This window comes from Brachyhypopomus gauderio, unplaced genomic scaffold, assembly GCF_052324685.1.
Source record: "Brachyhypopomus gauderio isolate BG-103 unplaced genomic scaffold, BGAUD_0.2 sc37, whole genome shotgun sequence".
NCBI classification, from domain to species: Eukaryota; Metazoa; Chordata; class Actinopteri; order Gymnotiformes; family Hypopomidae; genus Brachyhypopomus; species Brachyhypopomus gauderio.
Genome location: NW_027506867.1, coordinates 3,284,094 through 3,302,400, shown reverse-complemented (window position 1 = coordinate 3,302,400; position 18,307 = coordinate 3,284,094). Strand labels below are relative to the sequence as shown.

General features: G+C 41.7%; 1 long non-coding RNA gene across 1 annotated transcript; it reads left to right on the top strand.

The window, feature by feature from the left end:
• The first annotated feature begins 2,189 nt into the window (after positions 1 to 2,189).
• Positions 2,190 to 17,968, top strand: LOC143485688 (uncharacterized). Its single transcript, XR_013122984.1, has 3 exons — positions 2,190 to 2,559; positions 3,799 to 3,901; positions 17,194 to 17,968. It is a non-coding gene; the product is annotated as an uncharacterized LOC143485688 (long non-coding RNA).
• The last annotated feature ends 339 nt before the right edge of the window (positions 17,969 to 18,307 follow it).

The following is an 18,307-nucleotide window of genomic DNA, read 5'->3' as shown; positions in this document are numbered from 1 at the left end:
AGCCCTGTAGTCGTTGCTCCCGTTGTTATATTGTCCCCATATGTTTAAGTGGCTTGTTGGTTTGTTATGTGCTCATGTCTATTATCGTTTCCTGGTTGTCTTACTTACCCATTTGTCTGTATCTTCCCCTCTGTGTTTAGCATAGTCTCGTTCTGCCTAGTGTGTTGTAGTCTTGTGTTTTGTTACTCCATCTTTAATAAATACACCGAAATCTGCATTTGCGTCACTCCCACCGTTCCTAATAGTTACACCCATCCTCACTTAGAGCACGCTGGCTCAAACCACACAGATTGTTCTTACCACTCTCCCTGCTCCGTTACTGGGCACTCCTCAGCAGGCAGTTTCGCGACGTCAGCATCCGAGGGTGACACTCCTCGTCACACAATTACACCCCATGTAATCACTCTAATGCTGCATGCAGCCGCAAGAGGAGTTGATCACCCGGCACTCGAGATTTCTCTGTTACAAAAGTAACTGCCCCCCTGGGTATCACTTGCTCTGCACACTGCAGAGAGAGAGATAACCTCAGACCTGTGACTTGACTTAAAACCAAATCTCTGTACTCACCAGGTTCTAATTTGGTGTTTCTTTTCCGGGAAAACTCTGGCGCAGAGGAAACGGTCACCTGCGGGTCCCGCTCAACACAATTTGTCGTTGGCTTGCTGAAGTAACTTCTTCAGGAGTCTGTGCACTCAGATCTCCCTCGCAGGTGCCATCGTGGAGTCCCATCTGGGGTGTCAAATTTGTCGTGGAAATTTGAACCTTAATGTTGAGCAAGAACGGTCAACAGCAGTTGGGTGTGGTATCAAAGTAAAATGCAAAGTTTATTAAAGACAAGAGATAGAAAAAATAGAAAGATGGATTGATCCAGAGATCTCTGTTACACACACTCAAGAGAGTGCTGCCCCCTCTCACAGACCATAGTTTTATACTATTCTGCTACATGATTACATCATATTTCCATGACATGAGTGAAGGATGAGGCTCACATGAGGTGAGGCAACCCGTCCCCTGCCAGGGTCCTCTGGCCAAGGCCTCCTTGTTCCTCCGGTTCGCCAGGCGTCAGACACGTCAGATATACTACCATTCTGACGTCTGAAGACCTTATCTACAGGCCCAAAACCTTCAGGACTGTCTTCAACTCACAAGGAGTGCTCACACACAATTTTACCACTAGCAATAGAGAGGAAAAGAGAGAGAGAGAGAGAGAGAGAGAGAGAGAGAGAGAGAGAGAGACTAACTACTGCAAAGCATACAGTCATCAAAATGTCCTAGGCCTAATATATAATATATAGTGACTTGGACATTTTTTTCAACATTACTTAATCACATTTAAAATAGTTTTATTAGATGCAGCAAAATGTAACTAAAAAAGATGCCTTAATTGTCAAATTTGATCAATCCAGTCCAAAGATATTCACATTTAAATCAGCCCAATTTTTTAAATGCAATTAACCTAAAACGAAAGTAAATCTTGTGATCAAGAGAAGTGCGCTAGTTTTAGCATGTAGCTAGTCCGTGCCCGCCGTAATCATGGTTCATCGGACCAACACGTTGTCTTGGGACCCTTAAAAAACTACCTTAAACTGTAGACTGGCATAAAACTTAAGGAAACAATAAACAAGAATATAATGTAACGGTCCAGTTATCTATTAATATCTTTTGAACAGTCCCACAAGGTTTTTGAACGGTCCAAACGCGAAGTTAAATTTCAAGCAGGCTCAAAAAGAAACAGAAGCACAAAATGCAAATTCTTCTAATGGGATGAGAGAAAGCAGTCATTCAATTATATCATATTACAAAAACTCTGGGAAGAACCTCCTACAACATGATGAAAACAGCGATTTTTTTACAGTGCGCTTGCAATTACTGATTTCGCTTAGACAGTGCGACCGGAGAAAAATGGCCGCGGCTCAATCATTATCATGCGGGGATATCCAAGTCCCTATAATATATGCTTAATATACCTTAATAAAGTGATTACTACTGTGAAGCATGGGGTTGGAAGCATCATGCTTTTGTACATGGGAAAGGACGACTGCATTGTATTAAGGAGAGGATGAGCATTGAAGATGGGTCATGGCTGGGTCTTTCAACATGACAATGACCCAAACCACACAGCCAGGATAACCAAGGAGTGGCTCTGTAAGAAGCCTAGCCAGGCTCCAGAACTAAACCCTACAGAAAATCTTTGGAGGGAGCTCATACCGTGTTTCTCAGCGACAGCCCAGAAACCGGGCTGATCTGGAGAAGATCTGTGTGGAGGAATGGGCCAAAATCCCTGCTTGCAGTGTGTGCAAACCTGGTGAAAAGGAAACTACAGGAAAGGTTTGACCTCTGTAACACTATACTTTTCCACCACTGTTGTTGTAACGCGTCGCCTCCGAACACAGTGGTGACGCGCTGGTTTTAACGTGATGTGGATTCAAGTGCAAACCTAAAACTAAATGCCAAAAACAGCCAACGGAAACCTCCGCGATCGCGGGAAAACAAAAACAAAAACCCCGAAGGGATGACAGCAGAACGGCACGGAGGAATCTCGACGTGCGAATAAACCAGGTAAGTAAACAAACAAAAAACACGCGGAAAAGAAGTCAACGCGTCACTGAAGAGAAACAGGGGAAAAAACAAAAACTACACGGAGGACTGCTCAACGTGTCACACGGGAAAAAATAAGAAACGAGAGAAAGAAAAGATGAGACTTAGGTAACAAGACCTAAAGCCTCTACCTGGTACCTGTCAGCCTGTCTACCAGAACACTGGAAGACAAACCGACGCAGAAACAGTGAGAGAGACAAACAGAAAACGAGAGAGACCAACCTGAGAACACTCAGGGGTGAAACGAGAAAAGTAATCACTGCACGAGGGCAAGAGATACTGGCTTAGGCTGCGAGTGAAAAACTAACAACTTCGAAGTCGCTCGTATTAAATAGGCTGCTTACAGCTGCAAACTATTGGGCTTGATTGCCCCTGGTTCTAGCTCGCGTGCTCCGCCTAGTGGCAGCAGGAGGCACGCGCCTGGGTCGAACCCTGACAGTTGTTGCATCTCCTCTCATCATCTCTGCCTGATTACTCTGAGTTTACTAATGCTTGCTGGGTTTTTTGTTTGTTTGTTTTTTTTTATATCCTTATAAAAAATGCATAGCAATGCAAGTTGGAATTAAAAAATCTAAAATTAATCTTATGGCTACTGAGATTAAACCTGTAATGGGGTGACAGAAGCAACAGATGTGGAATATAGTGCCGTAGAATCTTTAATGCCCAGAGCACAGCAATGACAATCACACTGAAGTGGAGCAAAGTACAGTCACACGCACACAGCACTAGGCACGAGACAAAGGAGCTTAAGGGGCAAAGTTCGTAACCTGGCAGCCGGGAGGGAGACAGCGGATGACATCGCAAGCAGGTATTCTCCTCTATGCTCAGGGAATGCACAGCATTGTTGTGCTGGACCTGTGGGCTAAAGTAGGGTGTGAGACAGATGAGAGACAGGTGCCGGTGATTAGAGTGTAAGTAGATGAATTGGAAAGGGGGAGTGGTTGTGTTGTGGAATGTGACGTGGCCGGCTCCCCTGGGGGCCTGGCCTACCGTGACAAAACCTTTAATTCCCATAATATCTAAGTCATTTCAATTACTTATGTATTGGAAGCAGATTGTTCAATAAAAATATTTCCTGGAGCTAATGGACTTTATGTTGAATTTTTCCTTTTGCTTTTTGGGAAATTATTAAAATGAAAAGAATGAAAACAGGCTTGATAGCCTTAATAACTAGACTGAACAAAGATACTTTATTGACAGATATTCCATCTTCCATATTTCTGGAAGATGTTCCATATCAAGAGGTGTGACTCAAGGTTGCTGTCGCGGGCGGAGCACATGCAGAATACAGGAAGCAAAAAAGGCAAGTCTCGTGAAACATGAATTTAATAATGTGATAAGTGCTCAAACATAAATCATGACACATTTGATTTTTAAAAACTGTTTGTAAATATATTTCTTGTCATCATTGTTTGTTGTCAAATGCTCTGTGCACCACACTCAACTTTCCTGAAGAATGTTTTGCCATTTTAACAAGGCAAATGTGTAATCCATAAGTGGGAATGTTGTCTAATGCAATTTCCTGAAAACTCTGGTCACGTCATACATTATTTATATATTTTTTCCTGCTCTGGATATTCAAACCTAAAAAGTAATTTAATAATATTGCAGATGGTGCAGTGTGAGCAGAAAAAGAGAAAATATGTCAAATTATTTTGTGACATGCAAACACAGACAAATCAAACAATGAGCCCTCTCCTCTGAGCATCACTAGTGCGACGTATGAGTAGAGTCAGCAGGAGGCAGAGGCTGTAAACTAAAGGCTTTATTGTCCACGGTTATCACAACAGAAAGACTCAGGCCAAACGGCACTAGTAAAATGGCAGGTGACACTTAGCACAGTCCAGTATACATTATACAGTATACAAGGTGGCGCGTCTGCGTTTACGCTGCCGCCGCTCTGGTTTTCCGGTGCTTTAACACTGGGCCCTGGGCAAGAAAGCATTTCATCTTGTACTTGTACAATGTATGACCAATAAAATCTGAATCTGAATCTGTAAGACAATCCAGTAGCTGGACTGCAAAACCTGTGGGCTTAAGTGCTGCGTGTGTAAATGGAGGCCAGGTGCTAATAATGAGGATTGTGACAAGTGGTTTGGTGCAAGAGGGCATGTGACAGACTGACGTGGATGTGTGTGTAGGTGAATCAGTGCGCACATGCGCCCTCTGGTGGCTAGCAGCTGTTTTTGCCATACAGAAGGTTCATGTGTCACAGGAGGAGAGAGGGAGATGAAGGCGAGGGTGGCAGAGGTACGTATTTAAAATCCATAGTTAAACGCGTAACAGTAAATGAATAGGGATACTCAAGAGTCTTTAAAGCATTGGCAAACTGGACAGCAGCAATATAAAGATCACAGCCAGAGGACTGGGATGCAGCTCCTGGGTTAACTGCATCTCTCAAAGCTGTCATCTGTTCATCTGTCAGTGGGCATTCTGTGTGTGGGTCAATGATATCTGAGTGGTCTGGAAGTCCGCTGTTGTCCCACTCAATATTGGGACTCTCCATTCCCTACAAATAAGTTGTATACACTTATGTGGATAAAAATTACCACTTCCAAATTGTTTATGCATAAACCACACTATTTGTTAAAATCATATGGTTGACAATGTGAAGACAATTATGCTGTTTATCAACCAATGCTGCTGATATTAATCATTGAGGCTTACTGTAATAATAGGGGGAAGTGAAATAGCTTTGTGTGTGTACACTCTGGCTGCAGGAACTGGGTGATGTGAATGACCCAGCACCTACAGTTGATTAGGGGTCATGTGGCTCTCTGTTCTTATTGGATGATTGTCCCAACCACTGCAAAAAGTATCTAGGTCTTCCTGCAGACGTGGTAGGAACACATAGTGGCAACAGAAGGTGTGTGTGATGTTGGAAATGCTGAGCCCTCTCCTTCCAGGTAATGGAGAACATCATAGTAGATGCTTGTTACAGCTACCCATAGATCTCACCATAGCATTTCAATCCTAGAATATGATCAAATGGAAAGACCTTGTATTAAAAAAACAAAACAACTTGCACTCAACTTCTGAAACTTCTACTTAAAAGTCTTAAACGTACTCAAAGTCATTCACAAGCGCGTGCTCAGAAAAAGAGTTTCCCACTAGCTCCCATTACGGTTAAGAAAGGGTTTTACAAAATTTTTCAAAACTCACTTGAACATTACCTAGTTTATCTAATAATGTGTGGCACAAATTAATCTGCCTCACACGTACAGTTCCTTCGTGTACCATTCAGAAATGTTCCGGGTCATAGTGCATGTGGAAAAGGGGCTTATATTTTCACACCCTATGAAAATGGACATACTACAGTAAATCTTGCATATTACAGTAATCCAGATAGCAGCGGTATTTTATCGGTAATGGAGTGGCCAGCGCAGTCACCAGATCTCAACCCCATTGAGCTGTTGTGGGAGCAGCTTGACCGTATGGTACGAAAAAAGTGCCCATTAACCCAATCAAACTTGTGGGAGCGGCTTCTGGAAGCATGGGGTGAAATTTCTCCAGATTACCTCAGCAAATTAACAGCTAGAATGCCAAAGGTCTGCAATGCTGTAATTGCTGCTAAGGGAGCATTCTCTGACGAAAGCAAAGTTTAAAGTAGAAAATTATTTCAAATAAAAAAAAAACATTATTTCTACCTTGTCAATGTCTGGACTATGTTTCTATTCATTTTGCAATTTGATAAATATTTGATAAATAAAAGTATGAGATTTCAGGGAAAACACAAAATTGTCTAGGTGACCCCAAACTTTTGAATGGTAGTGGGTGTGTATACACATTCTCATGACTGACAGGCGAATTGGAGTTCTATATATATATATATATATATATATATATATATATATATATATATATATATATATATATATATATATAGAACTCCAATTCGCCTGTCAGTCATGAGAATCGAACAAACGCCCATTTTGTCTGAAGCTCTCTTTGCTAACCATTACCCCACGGACACCATGATTACCCTGCTTAATGAAGACAGTTCAGAATGAAAACGGTTACTCTGGTGAGGAAGTAATAAACGAATGTAATGATTTTATGATAAATATAATATATAGCACAGTGTGGACTGACGGACAGACACACACATACCCAGCTATGTTGACTACATAGACTACGCCTTTTTTGGCGGGTGGAAAACAAGCTGGAACGAGTAAAAAAAAATATCAGTCCAGCGCAAACCTCTGATGTGCAACACGTTGTTTACTGTCTCTTACTGAATCTTAAAAACACCACAAAAGACAAATAAAGGAGTAAATACACTCACCGAAGAGGAGCCGATCCCGTGCGCCAGGATAACTCTCCCTCTGTCTGCCTGTGACTTCAAACATCGCCGTCATGTGACCAGTGGAGCGTAATGTGATTGGTTGGATGTTGGTTCGATTGGAGACTTGAATCGATCGCTCATTCTTTGTGTCCCAGATATTTACTCTGAATATCTTTGAACTCGTATTTTTGCACGCAAAATTTTGCACGCGTATTTTGTGAGCCAAATTTGGCCAATCGAATTCGAGCAACTTGAAAAAATATCTTTTGAATTTTTTTTCATTGTATTTTATTAACCATGAATAATAAAAGTGAAAGCGTGTTCTTGAAAATTCAAGCATTAAATTCAAAAGCAACAAAATTCAGTGCTCCATATTCAAATTGAAAATTTGATGAGACAGATTTTCTTCCATAGTTTGCGAAAATATGCGAAATAGTATGTGCACACTACTAAAAGGCACAGGGTGCCATTTACAAACTCAGACAAACTATCCTACAGACAAACTTAATCTCATATGATCAATGTCTTGCATTTGAGGTTTCATGTAATGGGAGATAGACGTATGGTAACACTACCTTAGTTGGGCATTATCAAAGGACAGGCATTAAAGTAAGACACAGGTGATGATATTTGAGAGGGAAAGCAAACCCTAACACTCTTGACTGTGTCAGAGCAGAGTGGTTGCGTTGCAGGAAGCATTTGTACAAGAACAAACCATTTAAAGAAAAACTTACCCATGAAAATCTATGGACTTAGCTGTGCTAAGGTGAGCATAAACACAATGTGGCAAAGAAAGGGTCATGGCACTCAAACAAGGTTCTGGACATTGTATTGTTTACTCAGAACACACATTCACCCTCATCAGACTGTGTTTACACACACTAACATTTTAGCCTGGGGGAGTATTTTTAGTTTCATTTGTTTGATTTTGGAATTTAGCAATAGATACATTGTACACAAAATATTAAAACTCTGTCCCCATCTATTTACACTTTCACACTTACAAGTTTCCTCAATTATTCATATTTAAGCAAACATGAATATTTATATTTATTTGAAGAAGTCTAAGCTCTAAGCCTCTTAAATACACCTTATAGCAAAATGTCAGTTTTTGTCATTTGTTGTTCTTATTCATATGTAACTTGGTATACTATGCAGCAACAATTTCCATACCATGTGGACCAACTCACCTGGAAATTGTTGATGATGGCTCAGGCACTCTCATTTCCCTTTCACTGTCTAAGTGACACTGCATAAATCTTGTCTCTCGCTCTCCTCATCTTGGTGATGCTCTCCCTCCTCCATATCTTCACCGCTGTGGTGTTCTCCCACCTCCTCCTGTCCCTGGTGGCCTTGGACTTGTATTCTATCGCTGTCATGTTTCTGTTGCCCCTGTCTCTCTCCTTTCATCTTATCCTTCTCTTTCTCTCCTTTCACTTCATATTCATTTTACCTTGCTCAGATGTTTGTTTCTTGCCTTTCTCTTTGGTGAGAAAAAACTATGTATGCTACCTTTCCTCTTCATTTCTGTAAGATTCAAAGTAACTTCACAGTGTTTTCCTTGACAATGAGTAAATATTAGCTTAACCTGCTTTACACAGAACTAACATCAGACCTAGCTAACATTACATGTATGTTTAGCAGAATAATGTTCATCAACCTGATTTTTATCATCTCAAAATCAGCATTGCAACTTTACCAGCACCTCCTTTAACTTACCCATGTCTTTGCTTCTTGGGTTCTTCAGGAATAAGCATATGGAGTCAAATTAGGGTCTTTAATGGTGACGAGAAAAAAAAAAATTGCAAATATAAGATTAGCATTTTGCATTTTACATTCCTATTTTGTTTCTGCAATACTTTCCCCCTTTTGCGTTTCTTTCTTTTCTTTGCATTTCACATTTTATGTTGCTGCTTTTTTTTTGCAATACTTTCTCCCTTTTGCATTTCTTTCTTTTGTTTGCGCGTCACTGCTTTTCTTTGCGTCTCGCATTTTACGTTCATAATTTTTTTTTGCGCTTCTCTCTTTTCTTTGCTCCGGTTTTACCCTCTGTGTGGGGGCGGGGAAAGAGGCGTGGCCAAGAGCGAAAGAACATGGTCTCGAGAGCGCAGTCCAGAGGACATGGCCCTGAGGGCCTGGTCCTGAGGGCGCAGTCCTGAGAACACGGTTCTGAGGGCGTGGTCCTGAGACGGTGCGTTTCACCCATACCATTGTCACAATGCAGAGTGAATGCATGAAATGGACAGACAGTAGAGTCAATATCTCAAATTACCAGAAAGCTCTATGACCGGGCACTGCACCTTTATGTATAAAGGAAAGTAACCAAAAGCCTGAGTAAAAAGTATTTGACCTAGATATAAAAATTAAATAGTCCTTTAATACAGTTCAATAAGAAATGGTGTGCAGGACTGGAGCTAACCACATGCACATGGATTAGATAAAGCTGCACTGTGACGGGCAGGAAGTGCGAAATAAAAGGGAAGCGATCATGCCAAGTCTCAGGGAAAAGGGGAGTTTTAATGAAGAAAGTGCGCGAACCAAAACCCATGACTCGATCCGAATTAAGGATATAATAACCAGCAGTCAACTAGTACAAAGACAAGACATATATAGACAGACAAACGACAATCAGGTGAGGCAGATCATAGACCCCGCCCACCTGAGGGACGAACACAATGCAACAAAAACAGGACAAGTGCCGCTGTGGACGGGGGTGACCGGCAGGGGGCCCTCCGCAACGTGACATGCATGCTAAGATGGCAAAGGACATTGTCTCACTAATACAGTTAAATAGGACCTAAAGGAGTTTGGGATTTCATATGGACTGGAGAACTATGGCTTACTCATAGCAAAAAAGAGGAAAATTAAATTAATTAAAATTAATCTGGAGTAGAGCAGGCAAACTGGTACAAGATGAGCGAAGCTGACCACAGTTAAATCGGTGAGTGTCCATCCTATCATGAGTATTGAGGGACGATTGTTTTCTTTTTCTACAATGTAAAACGTGTTGATTTAGGTGTGTTAAAAAAGTTTAAAGAAAATGCTGCTCGTTGTTGGTCAGTGGCCGGCTGAGCTAGCAAGTTTTGTGGAGTTAAATGCTATATCATATATATTATATGTGGCTAGTCAGTGAGGTGATGGTACTAGTTAACCTTGCTCGTTTACGCGACATTAGATGAACATTGTGGTCTAATACCGCAAACATCCCAGAAAAATTAAGACAAATTTGCAGATTGATGCTTTAATTGGAGTTTGAAGCTTTATTTGTACTGGTTTCTTCTCAACAGGTGCGATGTGACGCATTTTAGCATAGCTAGCATATCTGGGGTTCTTGTCTAGTGAGCTCGTCAGAAGCCTAAATGTGTCCAGCTAGTATAATGTAAGATTTAGAATATTCCCGATTTTCCAAGACACACCAAAAATACGAGAACATTAAATAAATATTTGATGAATTGATGAAACTGTGCTGACATTGGTGTCCCTTTTTCTTTGATAGGAAATGTGTGCCTTGCCCAGGCTAAACATGGGTTGTGATGAGACGAGAAAGGTTTGGTTTGAACTTTGGTGTCATGGACTCATCATAGCGAGGAGAGAGGGTTCTGGAGTGATGTTAGCGGAAGGCTGACAAAAGAAGACATTGTTCTCTTGGTGGAGATTTGTTCAGAATACAGAACAGAGACAATGTGTGTGGTAAAGCAAAGCAAGTTAACTAAAAGAGAAATTGAGTGTTCTGTGTATTTAACACACCAGTGGCGATTGCTCTAAGACTGCAAGGGAAGCTCAGCTTCCCCTACAATGTCAAAAAAATAGGTGATCAAACATATACTGTTGTGTGTACGTCATTGACTAAATATGCGCTACAACATGCTCAACTTTTGTACAGAGTCAGCTTCTTATCGCTGGTAACGACGCGGCTTTCCTCTCACTCAGTCCCGCAGCTTCACAGTGCTTTAAACGGTGTGGACGCTGTGCGTCTACAGAGTTCAATAGCGAAGCGAAGAGTGCAGCGAAACGAGACGGGCCATTGGATAAATGCTGGGCTTTGTCCCGCCCATCGGACGCTCAGCGTCTATGGGGCAGTGGGCTGGCCTCAGCTGGCCCAGACACTCAGCTTCTGCATGATGATTGGATGATCTGTCTAAGGCAGAACCCCTTTTTGATTGACAGCGAAATGAGATTTGGAGGAACTTTGCAAGTCACTCAGGATAAAATGATCTGCCTACCCTGTAAATGGGTTGTCAACAAAACCTGTAGGAAGCACAATAAACCAAGTCATGTTTTCTGGGCTCATACACCTTTAGAAGGTGGAATTAAAGCACCTAATTAAGTTAAATATTTATACACATACTCGTAATGATTCTAAATAATTCGCTTTTTCATCACATTATTTAATAGTTGTTTATTTTCAAAAAGCCCAATCTTAACGTCTTCACGTTCTCTCATGTTTCGTCCTGGAATTACAAGAGGCTCGTATTAACGCAATACAGCAGAACTGAACTTCAGTCAGACCGCTATTTGTTGTGAAAAGAAGTAGTTATAATTTTAAGCATTTTCAAGAACTTTAGCCTAAATTCCAGCACTTTTCAAACCTGAAACACAAAGCAACATTAAAATTTGTTAGGTATTCCCGTTTTTGAGGTGTGTTTCTTTTATACTACCACACTACGGTCACTCGTGAAAATATAAACCTAGCTTAACACAACGAATCTGGCCAAACACCTGAAGGACCGGCACGCAAATTTGTACAAATAATTCCAAGAGGTTGGTGATTATTCCCATTTCTAGTATTACTACAGCATACAAGATTATGTGTCCGATTATGGTATCCTAGCAAATGTTTGTCATATTGGAGCCGTAAATGCGACAGCATACAGGGAGAAAAAAAAAAGAGTGATCGTACTACAACGGATCAATCATCTATGAATACTGACCTCTACTCTAATACTGAAGTTTTAGTTACTTAAAGTAGGGTGACCAAACGTCCGTATTTCCCGGGACATGTCCGTATTTCACGTTTTTTAAAACTGTGGAAATGTCCTGGTTTTTAAATTACGTTAATCGGGCCATTAATTCTACAGGCACTAGGACCCTAAGCACGGCGCTGTATGACACGGAATCCCTGAGCCTCACCAGTTGAGCCTCATCATACTCAACTGGCGGAGAACCAACAACTTACGTACGCCACCCCAACCCCCCCCCCCCCCGCTCGACAACTTACGTTCACACACCCCCCCCCCCCGCTTGACAACTTACACACAGTGTCCTGGTTTTCCCAAACAAAAATATGGTCACCCTACTTAAAGTTGTTTAAAGTATACTTAAAATACACTATTTGCACTAGCCTTTTTTGACTACTATATGTGATTTCCAGAGTGCACTACTATTATTTGTTAATTTATATTAATGTGCAATTATTTATTTTTCTGTTTTAATGTGGTAGGGACTACACCTTTTATTTATTTGACATTTGTGAAACAAAATACAATATTCATTTGTTTGTTTATAAAAAATTATAAAAAGGCTTTAAAATGGAAATGAGCATAGTATCTGACTTTAGTATTGAAAATGGTATCGAATTTCAATATTTTTTTAAAGTATCGTATCGAAGTTGTAATTCTTAGTATCGTGACAACCCTACCGGTGGAGCGGTAGAAACCCTGCCTGCCATTTGCTGAATACTTCCCGGAGGTCATGGTACTCAACAGGCACTTTACCTAGATCAAGGGACTCAGGTGGCCTTTTGTGGCTGCATATGTTTTTTGGGTTCAAGCAGGTACTCCTGCACACAGATCCCCACTGTCTGATTGACGGGTTGAGCCAGTCGACCTCTGGGTCGTGATGCTGTAACCAGGGGAGACCAAGTATTACTTGGGTTTTAGGGGCACTGATGACATACAGGGTTATACGCTCGGCATGCCCCCCTATTTTCATGTCTAGCGGGATGGTTTGTTTAGCGACCTCCCCTGAGACAAGCGAACGTCCATCAACCGCAGCCACAATGAGGGGCGTCCCTAAGTGAACCAGAGGTATCTGAAGGTCTTCAAACAGAGCGGCATCTATGAAGTTCCCTGCTGCGCCCGAGTCGACGGACGCGAGCAACCGGTGTTCATCAGCTCCACGCCATGACAACGCCACGTGGAGCGTGAGACCACACAGATGGGGAGAACTAGAACGGCCCACCGGAGGCCTCCCTTCTACTGGCGGACCTGCTCTTTTCCCTGTAAGCCAGGGCAATCAGCTCGTTTGTGCCCCTCTTTCCCACAATATAGGCAGCGACCCCCTAGCATGCATGACTGTCTCTCCTGTTGTGTCAGGCAGTTATGACCCAACTGCATGGGCTGGTCTTGACTGTTCTCTCTGACCTCATCCCCCTCAGGAACAGAGCTAGGTTGGGTGGCACATGAGGAATCCGTGAGCTGAGACCGACGCCGCTGTTTCCATTCACGTAGCCTGTTATCGAGTCGGACAGTAAGAGCTATACAGGAGTCTAAACAGGGTTCATACACTTTTTTGACAACTAATTTCCATGACTTTTCCATGACTTTCAGACAAATTTCAATGACTGTACATTCTCTAAACATATGTGTAGACACGAAAAATAAGAAAAAATCCAGGCTAAAATTCCACAGTATATCATCTATTAATGAAAAGACACATGGTTTAATTGAAAAAATAAACATTTACCGTATTTTCAATATCAATATAAGCCGCATCTAAGTTTTTTTAAATGGAAAATGTTGTAGCTATAAGTCGTATCCGGGCTAAAAGCCGGTGAGTTCCCGCTTACCGACGGGTCTGGTTAACGACGGACGGAGTTACGACCGACTTTTCTTAATTTCGCGCGGTGCGTGGAGGTGCAGTGGCAGCACTGTGGAGTGTTGTGGAGTGTAGTGGAGTGTTGTGTTGTGTAGTGTTGTGTACGATAAGCTGAAGCAGCACAGCCTCCAACGCAGCCCATCTCGGCAACGCGGTCGCTCTTTCTCACGCTGTACACACGAGAACATTGTTAGTTTTTTTCTATTCTGTGTTTACGATCAAGGCGTGTCTAAATCTAGGTTCGCGACGAAAACTGCTTTGCGTCGGACTTTTCAGTCTCTAACCCCAACGTTAACCAGTTGGTTAACCACACAGTGCACATTTTGCATGCCCCGTGTCCTTGTCTTTCTCAAGCCATAGCTTGTATTTGTCCAACTGAAGCAGCCATTGTTGAATCGGCATTTACCAGCATTACGCTGATTTACACGTCATCAAAGTACAATACAGCTCCGCTTGGAGTCCAACGCTAACGTAGCGAACTAACCTGTGAAGTTACGTTAGTGGTCCGCACAAAGAAAAAACATGGCTATATTATATATGTTTATTTTTTCTTCCGGTTATCGACATATATTTATTGTGTCAAGCAAATTTCCATGACTTTTCCAAAACATTTGAGTATTTTTAGTTTTTCCAAAACTTATCCAGGCCTGGAAATTGCTATTTTCAAATTCCATAACTTTTCCAGGTTTTTCATGACCGTACAAACCCTGTCTAAAGTGTCAGGGGGGTCACCTTCAAATCGTTTAAACCTTCCTGATAGGTGGCCAATAACGCTGTAGCTCCCCACCCACTCTCGGCAGCCAGCGTCCTGAACTCCAAAGAGTAGTCGGACACGGAATGATTGCCTTGGTGTATGCATAGCAACTGGGCGTCCACTATGCCTCCAGAGGCAGGGTGATAAAATGCTTCCCGCATGGTCTGGGAAAATCGTTCATAAGATGTGCATAGGTCAGGCTGGTTCTCCCATACGGGTGTCGCCCAGGCTCGTGCCTTGCCTGAGAGGAGAGCGAGGCAGGCTCTAACCGTGTCACGGCAGCAGCGGGCTCACTAGAACTGCTTGGGCATGACAGCGGTTAGGTTTTGTAATTGGCCTAATATTTGTTGGAGTGTCTGTTCATGGTTACCTAACCTCTGCCTTTTTGGAAACAAAAACAAAGAAGCAAACTGAAGATGCCAGGAGAAGTAGCTGGCTCTCAAACCACAACGGGGATCAAACGAAAAACCCTTCTCAAAATAACAAACAAAACTGGATAGAGAAATAATAGGGCTGGAAAACTTGAGAATGGCCAGAAGTGGCGAAGAGGTGAGTGAACTCAGAAAATGACAGAAAACAGCGAACAAGGTAAGTACGAGTAAACATGAAATGCAAGGAGAGACTGGCTGAAAGCGCGTAGAAACGGCAACAAACAACTCAGCAATGAGACTCTGCAGCCGTCCTCCTTAAATAGGAAGGCGAACAGCTGCAGGTCATCATTGCTGATTGTGTGTGCGCGAACGTGTTCGTGAACCAACGCCGGTCTGTGCGCGAGCGCTTGTCCGCGAACGAGTGTTGGCTCGGGAGCGAGCATTGGCTCGTTAGTCCCCTCCTGTGGCGACAGGAGGAGCGGCTCTGGGTACAACACTGACACTTTAAAGGAGAAAGCTCAGCCTCCGGCTGTAGTCTTACAAATTTTTGGAACTAGGAGAAATCCAGCATTTTGGGAGCGCAAAGGGCGAGATGGGTTGTACTAAGCAATAGGTTAACAGAATAATTTTAAATTCAATGCAATATTTAATTAGAAGCCAGTGTAATGCCGCGAGAGTGGGACTATAATCGAATTTCCTAGCCTTAGGACTCTAGCTGCAGCATGTTGTACAAGTTGTAGCTTTTTTATGGACTGTTTAGAGCATCCAATTAGAAGACTATTACAGTAGTCCAATCTCGACGAGACAAAAGCATGGACCAGCTTCTCTGCATCAGCTAATCAAAGTGTCTCAGCTTGGCGATATTATGTAAATGAAAAAGGCAGCCTTAGTGACATTGCATATATATGTGTCAAATGAAAGATCTGAATCAATAGTGAGACCTAAACTTTTTGCAGTAGATTTAGTTATTACCATCTAGGGTAAGGGGAATATCAGCACCTCAGTCTTATCGGAATTTAGATGAAGAAAATTAGACACCATCCAGTTTTTAATGTCCTGGACGCAGTTCTCAATCTTGAGTTGTAGTGATATCATCTGGATTAGAAGATACAACTGAGTATCATCCGCGTAGCAATGGAAGCTAATACCATGCCTACGAATGATGGTGCCCAGTGGTAGCATATATAATGAGAATAATATGGGACCCAGTACAGATCCTTGTGGGACACCATATTTTACCTTAGAATGCTCTGAGCATTCGTTATTTACTAGTACAAATTGGTAACGATCTGTCAGGTAGGACCTGAACCAGGAGAGTGCTTGACCTCTTATGCCAATGAGTGTCTCCAGCCTATTAAGTAGAATATTATGATCAATGGTGTCAAAAGCAGCACTGAAGTCTAGCAGTATGAGAAAAGAAATGTGTCTTTTATCAGAGGATATTAAGAGATCGTTCAGTACTTTAGTCAGTGCCGTTCCAGTGCTGTGATGACCTCTAAATCCAGACTAAAATAACTAAGACATGTTCTGTCTGTAAGAAGGAAGAGAGTTGTGAAGAAACCACTTTCTCTAAATTTTTGGATATAAATGACAGATTATAACAGATACTACCCTGTTATAATAACAGCGCAACAAGCAAACATTTTTTTACATCTATGCAAATATATATGTAATATTTGTAACTAGAATAAGTAATATATTAATCGAAATGAACACATTAAAAGTCCCACCACTAATATATATTAGTGGTGGGACCATAACGCGTTAATTTCGATTAATTAATTACAGGAAAATTAACAAACAAAAAAAATTTACGCATTTAACGCACGAGACACTTTTAAACCGTGGAATGTTTCTCAGTGCATGAGTTTCAGGCATACAGATTATATGGACGCATAATAAGATCATGATGGTGATGACTGAAGGGGCTACACTGGTGGATGGGAAATTTAAATATAAGAAACTTCCGAATGGAAGTACAAACACAAATAGTGTTATTTGCACTTTATGCAGGAAGGAGTTCGTTTATCACAGGAGCACTTCCACCCTTCGTTACCACCTCAACGCAGGTCATTAATGATAACTTGGCTGCTAAATGTATTCCTAGTATGATAGGGTGACCAAACGTCCGTATTTCCCGGGACATGTCCATATTTTACATCCTGTCCCTTGCGTCCCAGGTTTTTTTTAAAACTCACGCGAGCGGCGGAGGCGTTTTGTCAGGAATAGCCGATGACATAATCGAATTCACCTGTTTCACCACCACGCCCACATTCCTTACGTACTTAAGCACCAGAACTACACTTCCTGGTTGCGAAGCCTTTATTGCTAACTGTCTCTCTGTGTACCAAACTCTGTTTGTTCCCCAGACCACGTCTTCTGCCTGATCCCTGGTACCTTCTCGGATTCTGCTCTCGCCTCACGACCCCGGACCGTCCTGACCACCGCTACCCCGCTGCACCCCCATACCAGCATAACACCGCCGCGTTGTCTGCGTGGCTCGCTGTACGACACTGCATAAATAAAAACAAGCTGATTCCGCATCAGGATCTCTCTCTGCGTGCTTTATACGTGACACGTTTATTGACGCGTCACATTATTTGCAGTTGTTTGCTCTCTGTGGTCAAAGATAAAGACTTACAAGAAGCGCTGCAAATTGCGTCAACTGATGCAAGTTACGAACTGCCGTCCAGAAATACAATGTCGAAGAAAATCCAGCAGCTGTATGATGAGGAAGGGGAAGTAAAACAGGTTATTGTGAAGAGCGCCACAAATGAGATTCTGACTGGGGATCACTGGACCTCTGTTAGCAACAAGAATGATCTTGGTGTGACAACTCATATTATAGATGATGAATGGAAGATCCAGTCATTTGCTTTGAGCATGCTGAAGACCACTTCTAGGCACTATGGAGATGCCTGTGGCAGAGGCCTGGGAAATTAAAGAAAAAGCATACCATCTAAAATGGTATTAAAAAACATCATCTGATTTACTTCAATTCTTCTTATTCTTCCAATATCCTGAGCAAAACTCCCAAAATTAAACAACATTTTTTGGTCAGAATTTCCAGTGTTCTGAAAACTGTTTGCTCTGTTTTCTGCACTCATCTATTGGTCTGTGTAGTAGACTGGTGGAAAAATAAACAAGAAGTTTATGATTATGTTCATTGATTCATTCATCATTCAAACTTAAATTAATATTTCTCATGTTAAATACTGAAATGCGATTAAAATGCGATTAATTACAAAGCTTCTGATTAATTTTTTTTTATCACGTCCGACCCATAATATATATATATATATATATATATATATATATAAAGCAATACTGAAAAGTGGCCACCCTATATACAACCAGCTTTGTTCACTCACACATTACATGCACCATATTTTTATTATTTTATTTTATTTTATTTATGAACAATAATAATTGAACATAGAGATACTAAACATAATACATGTCAGACATAATACGTCAGACATG